Raw genomic sequence first — 19085 nt, 5'->3', positions numbered from 1 at the left:
TCATTGGCGGGCAGCACGGGAGATTAAAAATCGCCTCGAGTCAGAGGTGCTTGGAATTTTATTTCGGAAATCGAGCGGTGACCTACAATCCTTTTTCTGGGGCGTTTCGTGTCACTGTCGAAAGTGTGGTTGTTAGGGGATGTGCTGAAGGGTATTCGAAATATCGAGTCTGGTAAAAAGTCTTATTTAATAAAGTGTTCAATGGGTTTATGGTAGTTGGTATTGAAATTGCAGTTTTATCATTTGTTTATATGGAAATTAAAATTTTATACTAATGATGAAAAGTGTATTATTGTGAAATCAGTGATCTTTAATTTAGTTCAGCGGAAATTTGATAAATTTGCAAGTTGGAGTTATAAATGCGTTAGTCTTTTCTTTGTTGGTTTCAATTTGTTAGATTTCTGTAAGCTGTAATGTGCTGTGAGGTTTTTGTAGGTGTTTTCTCTGGTTCAGAAGTAGAATGAAAATCCAGTTGAATAAAATAGCAGCGTCGTGATTATAGGATCGGTCGCAAGTACCATCAATCGCGACACGAGAGAGCAACGCCGCGGGAAATAAAAACATTCGCGGAGCGGCGTCCGCTTGCTCGCGAGCATCATACAATTATTCTATGCTGGTTACCATACAATGCTTACTTAAAGTCAGAGATTTCGTCGCGCGATTTCTAAGAGCTACCAGCAAAATGGCTTCATCGGCCGGTCGCTTTGCATACGGATGTTCCGACTCCACTGTCGACAGGCGTTCTACAAATTTTTTTTTTAACGCGAGTCGTTCAATAAATAGCGCCAGTTTCCCAGTTGAGTCACTTTTCTGTTTGTGATCGTTGCAGTCACAAATAAACCCTTTTATTCCATACCTACAATACTCGAGATCATTTCCATCGCCATCCAAGTAACTTTCATCGATAAACATCAAGTATCAACAACTATTCACGATTCCTGTTATTAGAGCTAACTATCTTTAACAATCGATGCTTCTGATTAATTAAAGTCCAAGAGTTTGCAACAAATGATATTTTCATATTTCACACATCTTAATTCACCTCTTTAACTGAAAACAACCGAACATTGACATTAATCTTTCCTTATCTCATCCACAAATAGCAGATCCCAGCAAACAGACAATTTGTACTCGTACAACGATTCGCAGAACCCTCTTCCAATTCCGAGACCAAAGACCCAGCCGTTTCGTCCGACCAAGCTCTCCAAGAAGCTCCGCAGCAAACCGCATTCCCTTCGCCGCAAACGAACTCGAACAATTTGTTCCAAATAAAATCCCCATCGCGACAGCGTCGTTCCCATATCCCCCGTACGACTGGGGGCCCAATGAAAACAGCCTCTCCTCGTCCCGTCATTTTTCCCCGCAATTACACACCTCATAAACCTCTCCTCGCAGCCGTTTCGTTCACGGGCCCGTGTTTATCGTTGCTCGTGGCGCGATCGCTTCGCCATATCCAATAATAATACCACCGGCGCGTCCATAATCCGTCGTATCATGACGTTTGCTCGGTCCCCCTTTTGTGCGCGCGGATCTCCGCGGGCCCGACGCTCCCTACCCACGTCTGAACGCGAACGGAACTCGGCTGCGTGGACAGAGAGGATGGGCAGAAGGGGGGAAGAGGTGGTGCGAAAGGGGAGGGTAACGCGGAGTCGAACCCGGTGTCACGGGCAACACAGGTGCACAATGCACGTGAGAGAGTCCCGTACGGTAGACTACTTAAAATGCATTGGCAATAAGCCACGTCGCGTTACGCGTCGCCGTACCGTGAGGTACTGCGCGCGACTTGTCTATGGTGGCGAGCCACTCACGGGGCCGTGGCAATACGGCTTAAAAGTCGTCCCTCGTCTAGTCGTATAAGCTTGGAGAGCCTGATGCGACTCTGTACACACGCTAACACACACAGGCACGCACACGACGCGAGCGAGCGAGCGAGCACCTCGGTTCGTCAAGGAGAAAGAAAACCTCGGATGAGAAAACGACGCCGAGGATCGCGTGAAAACGCAGAAACGAGGAGGCTAAATGGTTCTCGTCGATGCGTTTCCGTTTACGACACCCCTACAGACAGGGTTACCGGACGCGCCTCGCACTCGCGCGGTGTAATAAATAACACCATAGATAATTAGGATTATCGCGTGTGTTCGTTAAACGGCACGTCCGCCCGGCGAATACGTCTTGTCACGCATGGATCAATTTCACGTTTCTTGCCGGCGACGGCCTTAGCCCGTTTAGCGGCCCTCCCGTGGAACATAAAGAAGCTCTCGTTCCACCCGATCGCTGCAGGAATTATATTAATTATAGTGGATTTGGAGGCGTCGACGCTGGTGGGCGTGTCACCGGCACCCGCCGTTCCGATCGATGGACAGTTGTCCGGGCATTCAAATCACTGGATCGACGTGTGCTGGCTGCTGGGGTATGTCGGGTATCCTAGCGACCGGTTAGTTCGAGGAAACTTCAAGGGATTTGAGCTGGATTGTAAAAACATATTCCTGAACATTGAAGATGCGTGGATACCCAAGATTAGGAGATCGAGATGACCCAGAAAAAGTCATCACAATATTGGCAATCTCGAGTAAACCAATAATTTCAAATAGAATCGCAATGCGCATAAGTAATCTTGAATAGTCCAACAGTTTCAAGTAGAATCACAATATAGGTAATCTTGAGTAGTCTACAATTTCAAGATATCTGAACAAGATACCAACATTATTTTCTGCAACTTCGTAATCAATTTAGAATAACGTAAATACATTCTTGAGCTCACCCAATTTTAGCAACCCAATCAAATACCACCGTCCTGGATACACACAGGATCCCACAGAGTACCCATGATTTAAATTTTTGATCGCGCGGTTTAGGATTCGTTTATTTCCAAACAGAAATCCACGAAACCATGAGGCAGGTTTCTACAGGGTCAGGATCTCTGGGGAACGACGCGGCGCTTTTTGCCAGGTCCATTAACCCAGACCGGCGGCAGGTTCTGTCGTTCTAATTTTCATACGGCCGGGTCTGGATCGTGGGGTCGACGCGGTCGAAGACCCCGTCGCTCTCCGAGCCCGTAATTAATTGGGAACAGTATTAAAATGATCGGCCTATCGTTCTTCCTTGTCCATAAATACCTCGGCTCACGGGTTGCCAGGCTGGGCAGCAGCGCGACGTTCCTTCGCCGCTGACAGCCACTTTTTAATCCTGTCCTTTTTTTCCGGACGTCGATAATTCATCAACGCTTTTTTCCAGCTGGTCTGGGACACTGGGCATTTAATTAAACATTGCGTCCACTATAAGGAGCATCAACACACCGTGTCACGCGCGGACGCCTTGATCGATGTTTGAGTTAGAATCTTTTGTATGATAAAGCGCACGGTTAAAGTATTACTAAACGACAACGTCTTTTCAATAATGTCTTCAATTTGTATCTTAACTGAAATAATAATTAAAGTAATATAACTTCTAGGAAGAATAATATTGCACAAAAATCGATCTAACGGCATGCGAGAATTGAAATGATGGTAATCGACGAATCAAAGGATCGTTTATGCAACGACACAGGAATTCAAAATATATGATTCAGTTATGTAAATTTATAATTAGTAATTTGTAATTTGTTAATGACATATCTTAGTGTTTTATCCACCCTAGAGTCTAAGGGGATGACAATTTACGATCGGTGGTCGATAGAGGGGCCATCGGATATCTCGCCGAATGATTCACCTGATCGAAGGGTTGATACATTCTTCCCGATCGTTCTCTTATTGCACTACCGTGGTACGCAGTCAGAACGGTGTCGGAATATCGCGGCTGCTCGTTCACTCTCGAACGAGGTGGTTGAAACGTAATACTGGTAACGAGTACCTAATTCAAGCACGCCCGCGTCATAAGTCCGGCAAAGTACGCTGTAAGTTGCCCCCGCTAGTCGTAATGGTGTTTATGGGCAATTCCCCGGCTGGCCGTGGTGCAGGTAGCAAACGGCGACGGGTTCGTGGCTCGATCCGCTTATTCCGGAAACGTATCGACGCTCTTCCACGAATGGAATTCCGCGATCAATGAAATGGACGCGCGACCAAGCTATTCGGTTTTTCTCTGCCTCGCCTGTTTCGCGATAATCCGCGAGTAGGTAAGTACTTGAGATCGATCGCGGTGTCTTGTAGAGGTTTTATATACTAATAATCGTACTGTCGCCTTTAATCCGGGCGACTGATAAAAAAAAAAAAATCGTTTTGTCGCATGGCGAAGTGCTCGGAGAATAATAAAAGAATAATAAACCGAGTAAGAGCAAACGTATAATATATTGAATGTGGAACATGAAGGAAGAAGAGACGTACATTGATAATAAAATGAATGAAGTAACGTGGAATAATAAAGATAATCTTGCCTACTGGTGTGCAATCGCTAAGCTGAATGAATAATTAAACATACTTCACGTGTAATTTGATTACGACGAGAAAAGAGACAAGAACAAGAAAAAAGTAACAGTAAAACATATATAATTGAATAAACATAAAAACAAAGAACTGAAGGACATCACTGGATGATATAGAAGCTAACCAGAGTCCACAGTTCCTATCACTAACGAGGACTAGCGTTGCAATAAAAATCTCCAGTTATTAATTAATTAAAATTACCGCGGCACATTATTCTCACAGAAATCATCGTGTTATTTCTTATCACAAGAAATCCGCGCTTTCCTCGCTCTCGGTTTCATTACGAGCGTAATTACCGTGGTCGTATTATTAATTAAAATATCCGCTCGAATCACACGATCGTAGCCGACCGATCCACGGTGCACAGGTGGAAATAGGTTAAAAGAAAGGGGAGTCGTGTATTAATCGCGAGCACGAAATAATTTCGTACCGATCCGCGCGGGGATCACGGTCGAAAACTCGCCGAGCGAGTTCTCACTCCCGTTCGCGCGCTCGTAAAGCTCGTCCATTTGAATATGAATAAAGCGTTCGTTCGTCCGCGAACACGCATCCCCGGCAATCTTGCTCCGGCTACGCTCCGCCGAACTCAGGAGTGTTTTACGCGCACGCATTTATGGATTGTTTAATGGCGGCCGCCTACAAATTAGACGAGCGGTAAATCAGCGATCGAGCGGACCACACTCGCGCTCCTCGCACAATGCGCACAGGGGCCACGGTGGGCATTGTTGCGCGGCCGGGCGTTACGCCTCGACCAATAAAATATTGGGTGCACGCGTTGCACCGCGCCGCGGATGGCGAAAGCGACAGGGCCGCGGCCGACCCGCGCCTCGCGTATTATTCGAGGCCCTGCTCGCGAGGAGAAAAGTGGGGTCGGCTCGTATATCAAACGCGCCGCGATAAAATGCGAACTGGGATAGGAATAATGAGCCTTCCCTTGGAAACGCGTGAGAAAACTGGGGGAGTACCATTGTCTTGATGATAGTACCGAGGGAAAAGGAAGAATGTTGGATGTCAGAGTCCTATGGAGGTCACTGGGAGGCTACCCTTACTGACCTATGTCTTTCTTTGTAGAAATATTTGGAAACAGAAGCTTAATTGTTTTTGTTAAAGTTGGTTTGATATGATGATTGTAAAGTGTTTTCCAGTTTTGTTGAATTCTTGGGTAGCGGTGACCTTTAAACTATGTTATAATGGGTCTATGAAACATTTGGTGTGCGAAGATAAAGAGATTACTGTTTTAGCATTTGTAGTTGTAAAAATAGCTTTGAGAAGAAGATAATTGGACACGAACAAATGGATTGATAATATGAGTCCGAAGTTCTTTATACGAAGAAACGTATAGAGTAAGTGAAAACAGTAAGCAACGAACAGACACGCCGCCCAGAGGCTCGTATACTAGGCAACACATTATCCTGTACTTTCTCAAAAAATTCCATGCAGAACTATCACGTAGTTTTTAATTAATTCCTTGTTGGAAGGCAAAACGAGCGTAGTTCAATTATTCCGTGAAGTTTCCATGTAAATTGAATACCAATGTGACTATAAAGTGAAAACCGGGAGAGCTCCACCAAAATTTCCCACAATGCCGGACAGCATAAGAAAGCTGCGGCTATGATTTATGACGAGGAAATAGCCTTGAGCGACCAATGGATTTTGATCGGGCTGTAGCCAGGTAACAGGCCCGCTTCTCCGCGGATTTTCCCATAATGTCAGTGGGTTAGCCACGGCCGTGTTTTCTAAAGAGGCCGCGTAACGCGCGGAAATCGTGATTCGCGCGCTACCGCCCGATTATCGATGCACTGGCTCCGCGGTGTACGTACATTTCGTCCGACTTTCTCACGCTGACTATTGTCATCATAATGCCGTCCCGATCGTGAATTACTTATGATTTTTCAACGAATTTCACCAGGCTTCTGGAGATATTCCACGCGACTATGATCCAGCATGGCTGTTCAACGGGTATCTATCTCCGCCATCTTGGACTCGCGTCGGTTTCTATTCTCGCTTAACATTATCCCGTATTAAAACTGCGTCCGTATTGTATTTCATCCCATTCGATAGAAATCACGAAAGCAGAACGTCCATACAGGACGGTATTAACCATTTAACATACAGTAACTAAGGCTTACGAAAGTTTCAGGGTTGTGACTAGAGTCAATAAAAAGTTGTAAGATCAAGAAATTTGATAATTCCTTGTGCAACAGTCGCAAGTATCAATTTTCACATACCTACACGCATCGCTTCACTGGGATACACACTATCACTTATCCCATCTAAAATATTATCAAAACAAAGATCCCTAGAGTAAGGGGTAGCTCAATTAATGGAACTTCTCGAAGACTGGTCAGTATATTGCGGCCCTGCGTTTATACAGAAGTCGAAGCAACCGTACTTCAGCGAATCTGCATAATCGAGGAACAACGGTTCCTCTCCAAGGACTCGACTCCTCCGCAAACAAGCGGCCGCGTTCCGCTTCATTGTTACGCTCCGCTCGCAAAAGCCGGACCTGCGCCGTCGCGGATGCGACTTTTACTTCGCTAGGGGGACTTATCCGCAGCGAGGGAATCGGTGCAGAAAGAGCCGGGCCGCGTCGCGCCGTTTGCCAAGGAAAACCGCAGCGATCGGTCGGTAGTCGAAGGCTGTTACAAGGAAACTTTCGAACGTCGCCGGGCAGGCCGACGGTAACGGCAGGAACGGTCGGCATAATACGCGGCGGAGTCATACGAAGCATTAAAAGACACACCGCGCGCGCGAATAGTGATTACTGGCGAGGCCTGCTCGCAGCCCGTGGCTGCCGCAGGTTGATTATCTCACCTGTCCGGGACTCTTTTACTCTCGCTCGCTGCTATAATAGGTTCTTCGTCCCCGTGGTCTACCGCTGCCGCACTCGCTACGCGATTATGTTTCTTGCTCCCCTATATCTCTGCCCCCACCCCGCCGCCCACATACCTTTCTTTCGCACCGGCGAGGTTTTTTTTCGATACCGGTCACAGGAACAACACACGCCACGGTGCCCCTTTCAGGTTCACGACGGAATGATCGTCGCGGGCACGCTTCGCTGCTATTATTAAAGGTATTCGAGTCATGACACCGCCGCGGACGAGATACAAAAGAGGTATGCGTGATCTTTGGTGATCGGTGGCTGAGGTTACGGAGGGTGATTTAAGTTTTCTAGTATAACATTCAGGGAAACATTACGATCTTCGATTGGACGTGACTCTGAAAGAAGTCCCTTATTTGATTGTGCACGAGTTTCGACGGGTTGTTACATAAGATAACTGCTTCTTAGAAAAGTCATAGCTAAGTTAATATCTCTGACTACTGCGCTAACACTTTTCACAGAAGAAAATATCATTATCCCCTAAATCGAACGTCATTTCCTGTCCCAGAAAAATCTTCGAACCTTCACGCGAAACATTGTGAAGCTGGAAGTGCGAACAACGCCGGCGAGCGTATTCCAATCTCTAGAGCCATTGTGGCCGAGTCTAGCACCGGAGGGGTAACGTGGAAAATGAAGTAGTTTTCTTCTCTGACAACGACAATCGCTCGGCTGCCCGGAGCGTTCCGCGGCACCAAGAGTACCCGGCAATAGCACCGGTACGAGGCGCATGCTACGGCAGCGGCAGCAACGGCAGCAGCAGCTTCCTTTCGTCGTGCAGAAGGGATCGAGCAGTGCATTACCCGTTAGACATGGCCCCCGCGCTGATATATTGACTTGGACAAAAAAGCGACTGTTCTTCTGCTCACTGGCACCGCGGTTGCTGCCGCCGCCGCCGCAAAAGTCCTCGCCCCTCGCCTTCCCTCTCCCGCCACCCTCCTGGCACACCTCATCGGCCCTGACTTCTCGTCTCGCTTCACAAACGCGATGCAGCCACGGTGATGCACACACGAACCGCGGGAGGATGAACGATCTAACGTCTAATGGAGTTTTCTATAAGCCTGCGTGGGTTCTTTCAGCGATTCGATCCAACCTCCCTCGATGGCTCAAATTGGCTTCGTGCCTCGGAACTACCGTTCGAGATGGAGACGGATCGGACTCAATTGCCCACTCGCGTCTGGTTGTTTAACTTCATTCAATTTTAATTGGAGAGGATTCAATCGTATTAAGCGCACCGTTATTAGCGCGATTTGCTTCTCACTTTAGCCGTAGCTGGATTGGGAACGTTGGGACACTCTCGGTTTGATAGGTTGGCTTGAGAAGCACCAGGACCTGGCGACTCGTCGCGGGATCGTTAATTACGAAGGGAAGAACGATTTCTTCGTTATTGCTTAGACAATCAAAGGTGTACAGCATTTATAATTTAGTCACGACTACCAAGATCTTTCTTTTGCCTATATTGATCAGAATCTTCGTCGTGTCTCCTTGAAAAATTGGAAGATCAACAACCACTTGCTCTAGAAGACAGAGACCTCCGTGCCGCGGATTCCCGGCGCTTTATAAACAGAACGCATTCTGTTGCGCGCGATTCACCCCGTTCAAGGTACCCGCATCCTAGTCACCATCGAACACTCGTCGTTCAATTAGCCTCGCATTCCGGCAAACGACAGATGTTGCTACCGCCCGCGGCGCGGCACAGTGAATTTGATCGAAGGAATATGGATACGGTCGCGGTATCGGTGCTAGAGGTTTCACGCGGCGCGGCTCGCCGCGTGTCCGGCTCGCCGTGAAATATCAAATTCAGCGAGGCAATTAATTACACAATTGCGTAACAACGCGTAATGGCAGTTTACAGCGATCACCTCTCGCACGACATGCATAATGCATGACAATTTCGCCGAGGCGCGATGCTTTTTGATTTAAACGACCGTCGCGGCGGGATCATTAAGCGACCGCGCGCGGCCATTCCGCCGATCGATCGGTAGCCAGACGCCGCTCGATCTACTATGACCGTCTCCGCGTGACGTCAAGTCGATTAGCATCTGGCGACCGATCTCCTCGACAGCGAATTATCGTCACCTCGCTTCCGGGGTGACGGAACTTTTTTTCCCCCTTTCACGCCCACCGCATTATCAAATCGGTCGAAACCAAGGTCAAAGGTTAGAAAGATTGGCAGCTTATTTCCGGTAAGGGAACTTCGTTTTTCTATTCTGCCATGAGTGCGAGCGTATCATACGTGTTTGTGCAAAGGGTACTAATTGGGTTCTCGGATAATAATTACCTAAGTGGCTCGTGTTGCTAAAGTGATTTTTGTGTGTATAATGAAGTTGAATTATTATGCCGTTTCGTTGCATAGATTACTTAATGTGACGTTAACTAGCCATTAAACGATATGATCATAGTGATTCGATTTTATGATACATGTATTCATTGGGATTACGAGAGAAAGAAATGGGACTGACAATATTTACGAGATATTGTACGAGCTAATGGGAATAATTGAGAATAATGATAGTGGCTGTGGTCAGGGCTCGATAATTTCTGTGCATCACTTATTGTTAATTGATTTAAATGTAACCCTTTTCTAAATTATTTACTTGTTATGCTAATTATTGCGGTCAGGTGTCTTCAATTAAATGTATGTCTTTCAAGAATATTGGCACCCTGATTAAGATAACATTCACGGAACGATAGCTCACATGAGCAACAATGTTTCACATAGTAACGTCTATATGAGTACAAATGTTTCCTATTTTTAATTTAACTACTGTATAACTAACTGTGGGTACACTTAACTGTTATGAGTATTACCATTATATACCATATTATGTAAAAATGAACAATCAAATAACTATTATTAATTCCAGAAAGCCTAAGCGATAAAACATGTTTATATTTTTAGTGGCAAAAATCAAAAAACCGCCAAAACTGTATACAACATAACCTTAAAAAAGGGAACGTAACCAGCAATGTGTACTTCAAGTAAAAGTGTCATTTAATAGTCAGATGATCAAGCTAATCATCCAGAATTATACGACACAAGAAATAAATAGTTTCAGTATTGTATAAACGAAGAAATATTCAAAATATTATAACATACCTTGAACCAGAATGCTGAACCACCCTCGCAATTTTGACACGGCGATTTTTAAATGCCCAGTGCTCGAAAATGTTCCATTTATACATCAAATATTCATAGCTTTCTAGGATTTTCACTTTCGCATATATTATCCCAATTTCCCCAACTAATTTCCTAAAAACAACCTCCAATACATCGGTACACAACTGTCACAACACTTAATTGCACAAGACAAGGAGCTCCCCGCTGCGCGCGCAGCCACTGCGATCACGTGATTCAACGGCGCGGCGCTTCCGCGCTGTTTAAGTTTTGTATCTGCCGAGTCAGGTGACCTGGAATCCAATATGGCCGAAGTTAAAGAGGAGGGTGTTTTGTGCTCTTCAATTAAGCAAAAATAGTGTTAAAATTGTGGTGCTACACAAGTTTGGAACTCGTTTAACGAAAGTATATAAGGTATTTGACAGAATTAAGTATCTGTGTAACAACAAAAGCCCCGGATGACAACGTTTGACTGGTAAATATGTGAGGCGTATTCGTCCATTGGAAATCAACATGGGGCTGCAGCATACTTCTGAGACAACCTAAGAAGCTAAGTTAAGGTCAGTCTTCGTATATTTAATAATTCTTTGTTTATACATTACTGAACTGTGTATTCGTATCATGCCAATCTTGTGTGCGAAATATATGTACTTCGTTTATCTCTATACTTACGATATTACTTGGTAATATTTACAACATAACATTTACATTTCCAGTTACTCCTAGCAATCATACATTATCCTACGCAACTATCCGAAGTTTACGCAATCCCTTACTGAATCGAAAAGTCACTAAACTCTAATCAGCCGCAGTATTCACTTACTCCTAAAACATTTACCTCCCCACTTTTCAAACTACCAGGGACACGACTCCGATTTTTAAGGAATACCATTGTCGAACTGTTATACCAGCTTCTTCAAGGAACCGATAGAATCTTCTAATTTATGCAGAACCATTAATTATCCAATTCCTCCGTCACGTAACCATCCACGGGGAACAAGAATATTCAATTTTCCGGCGTTAAGGCCGTTCTGTTCTTTAAAGATCGAGTATCGATCACCTAATCCCAGGCCATCTTTCACCCACGAGGCACGTTTTCACTCATGAAACCTTCTTTCTTATCCTTTTTCCCGGGCCTCTGTCGTTCCCCGCTGATTTACGATCGCGCCGACGGGTATCCGCGGGTCCGCGCGAAAGTCAACCGCGGAAGGTATCGCAACGGAGCCGGGTACCAATCGCCATTTTCTTATCGCGCTCGAACGAGCCGCGAACTAGCCTCTTCTTCCTACCGTGCCGGCGAGCGAGCGTCGGCGCGCCGCGCCGTAGGCTTCGCCGCCTCAAAATTACCGGCACGCCGTTATGAAAATGATAATTTACTGTGACGGGCCCTCCGGGCTGTGTATCTGGTTCACGCGGATACGCCGGCTACCGTGTACCCGCGCAACCCGCGCCATCACGGGACGAAGCCGATAGTTACTTCGCTACCTGCATGCCGGCCGCTCGTAAACAATGCGCCGGACACCGCGAGTGAATATGAAAAATATGATTTATGGCGATTGACGAATCGCGCTCTGAGAAATCGTTCTCGTTCGCGGCCACGTTTTTCGTGAGCTGTCTCAGCTTGACGTCGTTGTTCGGAGACTTTGAAATCGGTTTAATCACCCCGAATGTTCTTTTGTCTAGGATTTTCTGAAGTGATTTACTAGAATGAGACATTGTGTTTGGAAGATAGTATTGAAACAAGTATGACCAGTTGAGAATTTCAGTGTAATGGTACTTACGTCTTCAACTGCACAGTTCTAAGCGGTTCTAAGCGGTTCTATTTAAATTCGCTTCATTTAGCATTTCCTTAGAAATATAGAATTCTACAATCTTTAAATACCAGTTTATATAAGCTGAAACTTCAGAGTAATACTCCTCAGGTAATAATTCATCAAACAAGACACCAGTTTCCAGACAAAATTTCAAAGCAAACAATCTCAACACGAGCAGCCAAATCTACGAAAGTCCCCCAAAAATATCCGCATCGGGAGGGATTGGTCCACAGACCATAATTTCCCACCGTCCGCCCATGGGAGCGCTAATTAATAACAAACATTTATCCACGACGGTGCCGATTGGGCTCACCGATAAGCGTTCCTCTCGGTTCCCACAGCGCCGTTCGTTAGAGCCGGTCTTAGGGACGTAATCATTACCGTTGTTATTATCGTTATCGTCATTATTATACCATGAATAACTAAAACGCGCGGGCGAATCGGCGAAGTCATTCTCGCTCTCATCTGTCCGCGGCAAGCAGCGGGCAGGGAGTGTCGAGGGGGTGGCGGCGGCGGAGGGACCGAGAGAGTTTAAGAGTCGCAGCTGCGAGAAGGATGAAGAGGAAGAAGAAGAAGAACTCCGAAGGCCTACCTCGCGCGGGTTTTCATTCGGCCAGGGTATCCCCTTCCAGCTTGGGATCCTCTCTCGCCTCTACGCGGTCTCTATACACGTACGGGCGCGCACACACCGGGCGCGTATTCGCCAATTAAGCTCTATTGAAGCCGGCCAGGCACCGCAAGGTGGCCTCACGCCGGAGACCTCGCCGTTAAATCCAGATTAAGAGCGGCGCATGACACGTTGAATCCGCGGCTCGTCGATCCAGAAACATTTAATTTAGACGTTACCGCCTGTTGCCGGGAGAGATATCTCTTTATTCAGCTGGCCCGCGGACCGTTCCGCTCACCGAGGCCCAGGGGCGGATTAAAACGTCCGCTCTTATCCTCCCAGTGAATTTATTATATCCGACTCTTTCCTCCCAGTCGGAAGGACCCGAAAACCAGACTTACCTCGGAGGCGATCCGCGCGTTACACGCTCGCGGAGACCGAGATTACACGTCCCCTACCGATTCAACGGCTACCCCCGGTACCAGAGGTCTCATCGTTAGCTGGCCACAGTACCTAGGATGTTCCCCGCGTTCGTTAATCGTCACGGCTACCAGAAATTGTATGAGCCGCGAGGAATCCCGCGCGTCCGCGCACCTTGACGAATCCAATCACGGGAGGATTCCGCGGATGATTCTGTTGCGTTCAATAAGCGTTACCTCGCCGACGGGTGTAAATGAAGGGGAGCCGGCTCGGTGGACAATGGCCGGCGAACAAGGGCGAGGAAAGTGGTCCGCGCGGGTCGGCAGATTACGATCCTCCCGGCCTGCAAAGGCGACCGGCGGATACCTTCTCGCGCCACCTCAATCCACCCACTTGTCCCTTTCGATGTGTTTATTCAATGATAACAAATTACCGAACGAATCTTGTGCAGTCATACTCTATAATTGCGACTACCGGGCCAACGATTGCGGCCGTGGCAGCGGTGGCGGTTGGTCTGTCTCCCTTGTGGCTGATGAATCGTAACCGGGAGGTTAGGATCCGCGATGGAAAGTCGAAGGTGAAAAAGCTCGGCAATAACAGGGAGGGGGGGGACCACAGAGCGACGCGTGTAAGAGAGTCAAAGGAGCGCTAAAGAGTATGTCTCGCGCTCGAAAGTATTCATCCTATTTCTATCGCGCGGTGATTATATTGCTCGAGCCTTCGCGGCTCTTTTTTCCTTTCTCGCTCTCCGCTGCGCTCCTCTCTGTTTCGCCTCTCCGGCCTACCTCTCCCTCCCCCTCGCGCCGAGTCTTCTTGCGCCGAGGCGTCGTAACGTGGAATTATTCTGCGTGCCGCGACCGAGGGCCGTTAACCTTTAACAGTGGAAAGAACCTCGCCGCCGATAATTCACACCGTCGATGCGTACGCTCGATATGATTAGCGACTCCGATGTAATTGCTGGACCCGTCGCTGTCCACCCTCTTCGCGGGTGCTAGAAAAATCGACGGGCCTTTATATTTGCGAGCCCCTTGCCAGGGGATTGTGTATCTACCCGCGGTGAATAGTTTTTGTCCGCGGACGTTTCTATCGTGATTTAATAGAGGGGTTTTAGAGTGTGGGGAAGTGTGAAGGAAATTGGTTGAGAGAATTGTGCCATAAAATCAGCTTGTTAACTTGGGCTGGATAGATCATTCATGAGAGCTTTTATATTCCGTTCTCCGTCGTTTGGAATCGTTTGTGATAAATCGACGCGTACAGAATCTTCCAATTGTGCTTTATTGATTTTGGTTGGCTTATATATTGCCATAGAATTCGTGGCTCAATAAAACGTTGAAGTTTAATTAAAGGGAAAGATTGATTAATAGTTTAATTGTAAGTTTATAAACTGTTTATATTATATTAGATAATTCGTAGGATTCAATAACGGAAGGTATAATTAGCAACGATTTTCTTTTGGATGAAATCTGGAATTCCAGTGGTACAGAACGTTGAAAAAAGATATTCCCTAGGGATTTGTAACCAAGGTATTTACCCTCGAAGGGTAAAAAGGGGCAGAAGAAATGTGTTTCCGTCCGTGTTGCCTGTCTCTGAGCGTCTCACGCGTCCCGTCACACGTCAATCAAAGGGATAGCAAACTGCTCGGGTACCATAAAGCATAAGCTGCGAGGAGGTGACGCTGGAAAAGTCGATAGTTGCGCGAAAGTGTAACGCGGGCCGCGGCACGTAGATGTTACCAGAGTAGAGTCCCGGGGCTAGGGGAAGCTGGCAAACTCTCACGGCCTCTGAACTCGTACTCGTCATAACTGCAAATGGAATGAATACCTGCCTACCCGCCTATAGTGGTAGCCACTAGTGGCCATTGCCGGTGGATGGTTACTGGCATTTACGGCACTAACCCACTGAATGCAAGCTCTAAGATTGGCTCGAGATATTAAGCGCGGCGTATACACACGCGCACCAACACTCTCCGCGCCTGCGATACAGAGATCCGACGAGCGAGAGAGAAGGAGAGGGAAACACACCGGCCACAGACAAGAAGAGAGGATATACAATACGATCCATAAGTACCGTGACACTTACGACTTCAAAAAATATAAAACGCAGAATTATTCGGGTCGAACCTTCTTCAATGTAGCTGCACCCACATGGGAAATTAAAAGTAGGATAGTTTTCAGTGAAATATTACAGTGAACGCACAGTCATTGAAAATTTAGTGACAAACTATCATAGCTCTTCCAACTAAATCCTCACTTTATAATGTTAAATAAATTCCATCCCCATCCACCGGCAGGAATTTTCATATCATTTACTTATTACTCGTCCAACGGTAGAGTTTAAAACTAGAATTCAGAAATTCCGAAGCTTACATCAATAAAGTACCTGCAACAGCTATACAATCAGTAACAATCCAAAGAAGCAAAGACGACTTTATGACTTAATACTTCTGGATGGTAGTGTACGAGCACATGTTGTCTAGCCGCGTACCACGGTAGGTAGAGGCCGCAGTCCCCGAAGCAACGAATTACGAGATGACCCGACGATGACGACCAAGACAACGGAAGGGGACGATGATCGCGCGCGTGTGTCTACGTGTACGCGGCCAAGAAGATCAGGGAAGCAAGGTGCGAAGGTGGCATCGGCTCGAGCACCTGCTACCGTCATTATCATCAGGCCGCTGCCGCCGCCGACGCCGCCGCGACGTGTTCAGAAAACACGGGGAGCACGGAGACTCGGGATTCGAGTCTAATTTCCGCCTACGGGTGCAATCCGCTCTCGTTGCTCGTCCAGGCGTAATCCGATTTACTGTACCACCGTTCTCGGTACGATCATTACTATGGCCTTCAGTGACGGGGTCCTCTACCGCCGGCTGTGAGATCTGCTCCGTAACTTCCGGTTGCCTCCGGGGAGGGCTCCGCCGAAGGAATTCTGCTGATAATTGACTAAATTAGCGAATCCTCTTGGGAACGCAATGTGTACCGAGGTTGATTTAGCGTGTTATAGTTTTGTTGGGGCTTACGGGTCGAGAATTAAATAGCGGCCGATGGCTGCCGAGCATTTTAATTAGAATCTTGATTACATTTCGGAACGGATATCAGCAAAATCGCTGTGCCGAAGGAGTATTAGGCGTGTGAGGTTAAAGAATGTATCGGATCGGATACAAAATAAACTAATTGTGAATTTTATTATCATTTAGATGGAGAACATTCTTTTACATTTTTGTTGAGGAATATTTTAAACTTTATTGAACTCTACGTTGTCGAATTTTTAGTACGTTCATTCATTCGTCTATAATATTCATTCGAATACTTAGACGCCGTGTTGAAAATAAGTGAAGAGTGTTTCCGAACTGAAGCGGATCGGCGATTTAATTTACTATATCGTGATTATTTTCCACAATCTCGCCCTAAATCAACTGTGCATAGATTTGAAATCGTAGCGTTTCCAGCTTCCCGTTTAGATTCAGTTTATATACTGTTACGATCGCGGAGCGTGCAACAGGAAAGAATGAGCGGGGAAAGGTATAGCTCGATACAATCATACATTCGGCGTTCCGTGAAGGCCCGACGTTACATGGAAACGAGACCTCACCGCGGGCAGGGCATTATCGCACGAAGACCGGCAGGAGAATCGCGAGAATTCGAGCGGAAAGAGAATTACGACGGCCGTGGATCTGAACGGGTGAAATGCCGGCGTGCCGCACGAATGTTTCTTTCACTGCGGGGAACGGGCGCCGCGGTACCGATCGATCGAATTATCTGACTGCCGATCGAATTCAAATTATTCTAAGCTACCCCGAGGCACCGAAATCGATGGATCGATTCTAATCCGCGAGGCCGGCCTTTTAAATCAGGGAACGGCTTCGATACGTCTCCATTAAGATCTCCTATGCAAACTCCATTAACCTTCTATTTACCGGGGAATCGTTTGATCTATTCTTTACAGTTTTTACGTTTTAATTGTATTAATCGAGCTTACAGAAACATGTACTAATATTTGTGTTAAGTTCAATGGCTAAGAAAAGTCTGGAAAGTATTATTCTAAAGAGGATAAAGATTATGATCAAATTCAAGTTTTATATTATTATATAGAATTTATATAGAATTGATTTTTTACACAAAACTAATCTTTTTGTACATTCAAGAATTAAATTCAGAATGGTTTTAATTATGACTAATTCGATAGTTAATAATAGTGAAAGTTTCGATGAGCGTCACGTTTAAACATTGATCGCTTCAGTGCAGAATCAAATATAGTCCTAAAGGTGTTGTCCACAACAAGTTCAAGAACTTCCCGCTCTCTTTCATCGAAGCTTCACGCTTCGATAGAGAGATGGCACTGGCTGCACTGCTTGGCAAGATTGAAGGACCCCTAACATTCATCCCTTACGAGCCACCAACAAGTGCACGAACTTCATAAAAAAATAACGTACACCTACAGAGTATTAAACTATCAGAATTATATTTCACTAAACTGTCTTCAACAAAGAATTCACATTCAATCGAAGTATCATCCATCCATCACATTTTGACGTCAAATTAACTAACGCGGATCAATGGAATTCGGTAATCCGCATTAATTCCATACCGTTCTCTGTCTTTCAATCTCCAAACCCCCATAACTCCATCTTTTCTCGAAACCACCGAAAGGATATAAAAGTACACAAAGAATACACATTCCGCCATTCAATTCTACATGCATACACGATACGGAACAAGAAGATAAATACGAGTTCCGATCGCGAAATACGATGAACATACGCTGAAAAATCCAGTCATTCATCGTTCGACGCCGATCTCCGGCGCAAGGCGCGCGTAGCGAGTGAATCTCGCGCGAGTCACCGGATCTCGGGGCCACGTTGCGTCCAGGGCGATCGGCCCATAAAATAGGGAAGCCCCAGCGCATAAAGAACACGGAAGGAAGAGATAGAGAAGCGAGCGCGGGTCCGAGGCGAAGGTGGAAGATAACCGTCGGGAGTGCGTGGACCCGTAGGAACGTGTACCACCCAGCGAAAAATTAATAAATCCTGCTCTTAAACAAACAAACTCCACCCACCCGCGGATCGGATAAGGGGCCCCGGCTATTGATTTATTAATTTAGAGCTGCCCATTCCTAAGACGCGGCGGCCGTGAACGTGAGGGCCCCGGCAACTCGTGTGCGCGCGGGCTGGACTCGCGCCCGCGCCTGCGCCCTCGCGATCCTCCGTACACCGCTTCGGGACCCGAAGTTAAGGGATCCGCTATCCGACGTGGTATCGGTAATTATAGCCCTGAACGCGGGCGCGCGTCGGTTACGTTCATTACTGAATTATCGGCTCTGCTCGGCAAACAATGTACCCCTTTCAACCCTCGGACCCCCTTCCCGCTGTCCGCCATCTACCCCCTCCATCTAACTCTTGTCCTCTCTCACCAGGTGGATCCCCTTACTGTTCTTTCCTTTCCATTCTCATCCTCATCCTCATCCTCATCCTCATCCTCCTCCTCCTCCTCCTCCCAATATCCTCTCCCCACGAAGGAGACTGGGTACCTATCTGATGGGCCACGGGCTGAACTACGACCGGATCTCTTTTTTCTCTTCTCCTCCATCCCTCTCTCTCGCTGTTCTTCCTACTCGTTCGTACCACGAGTTTGCAGTACCTCGCAGAATTCTGATACTCCTCATCGTAGACTTCGAATAGAAAAATATGTGAAATCTATGGAGGTAGTTTTGGTAATGATAGGAACGATGTGGGGTAGAAGCGAAGGATATTTTCGCGTGCAGGGAAATAGATTGAAAGGAGATAATGAAGACGTCTATTTCAGGCGAGTTTCTAACGCGAACAAGAAACGTTGCC

The 19085-nt window shown here is 46.6% G+C and overlaps 1 long non-coding RNA gene across 2 annotated transcripts in view; it reads right to left on the bottom strand.

Annotated features, from left to right (window-relative positions):
• The window catches only part of LOC143175139 (uncharacterized), a 169732-nt gene extending 159126 nt beyond the window's left edge, over positions 1-10606 (bottom strand). For both annotated transcript variants that reach the window (XR_012999810.1, XR_012999811.1), the window contains exon 1: positions 10397-10606. This is a non-coding gene — a long non-coding RNA (uncharacterized LOC143175139). The remainder of the gene's footprint in view (positions 1-10396) is intronic.
• Positions 10607-19085: the final 8479 nt, after the last annotated feature.

Source organism: Nomia melanderi, chromosome 12 (genome assembly GCF_051020985.1).
Source record: "Nomia melanderi isolate GNS246 chromosome 12, iyNomMela1, whole genome shotgun sequence".
NCBI classification, from domain to species: Eukaryota; Metazoa; Arthropoda; class Insecta; order Hymenoptera; family Halictidae; genus Nomia; species Nomia melanderi.
This window is presented reverse-complemented; position numbering and strand designations above follow the sequence as displayed.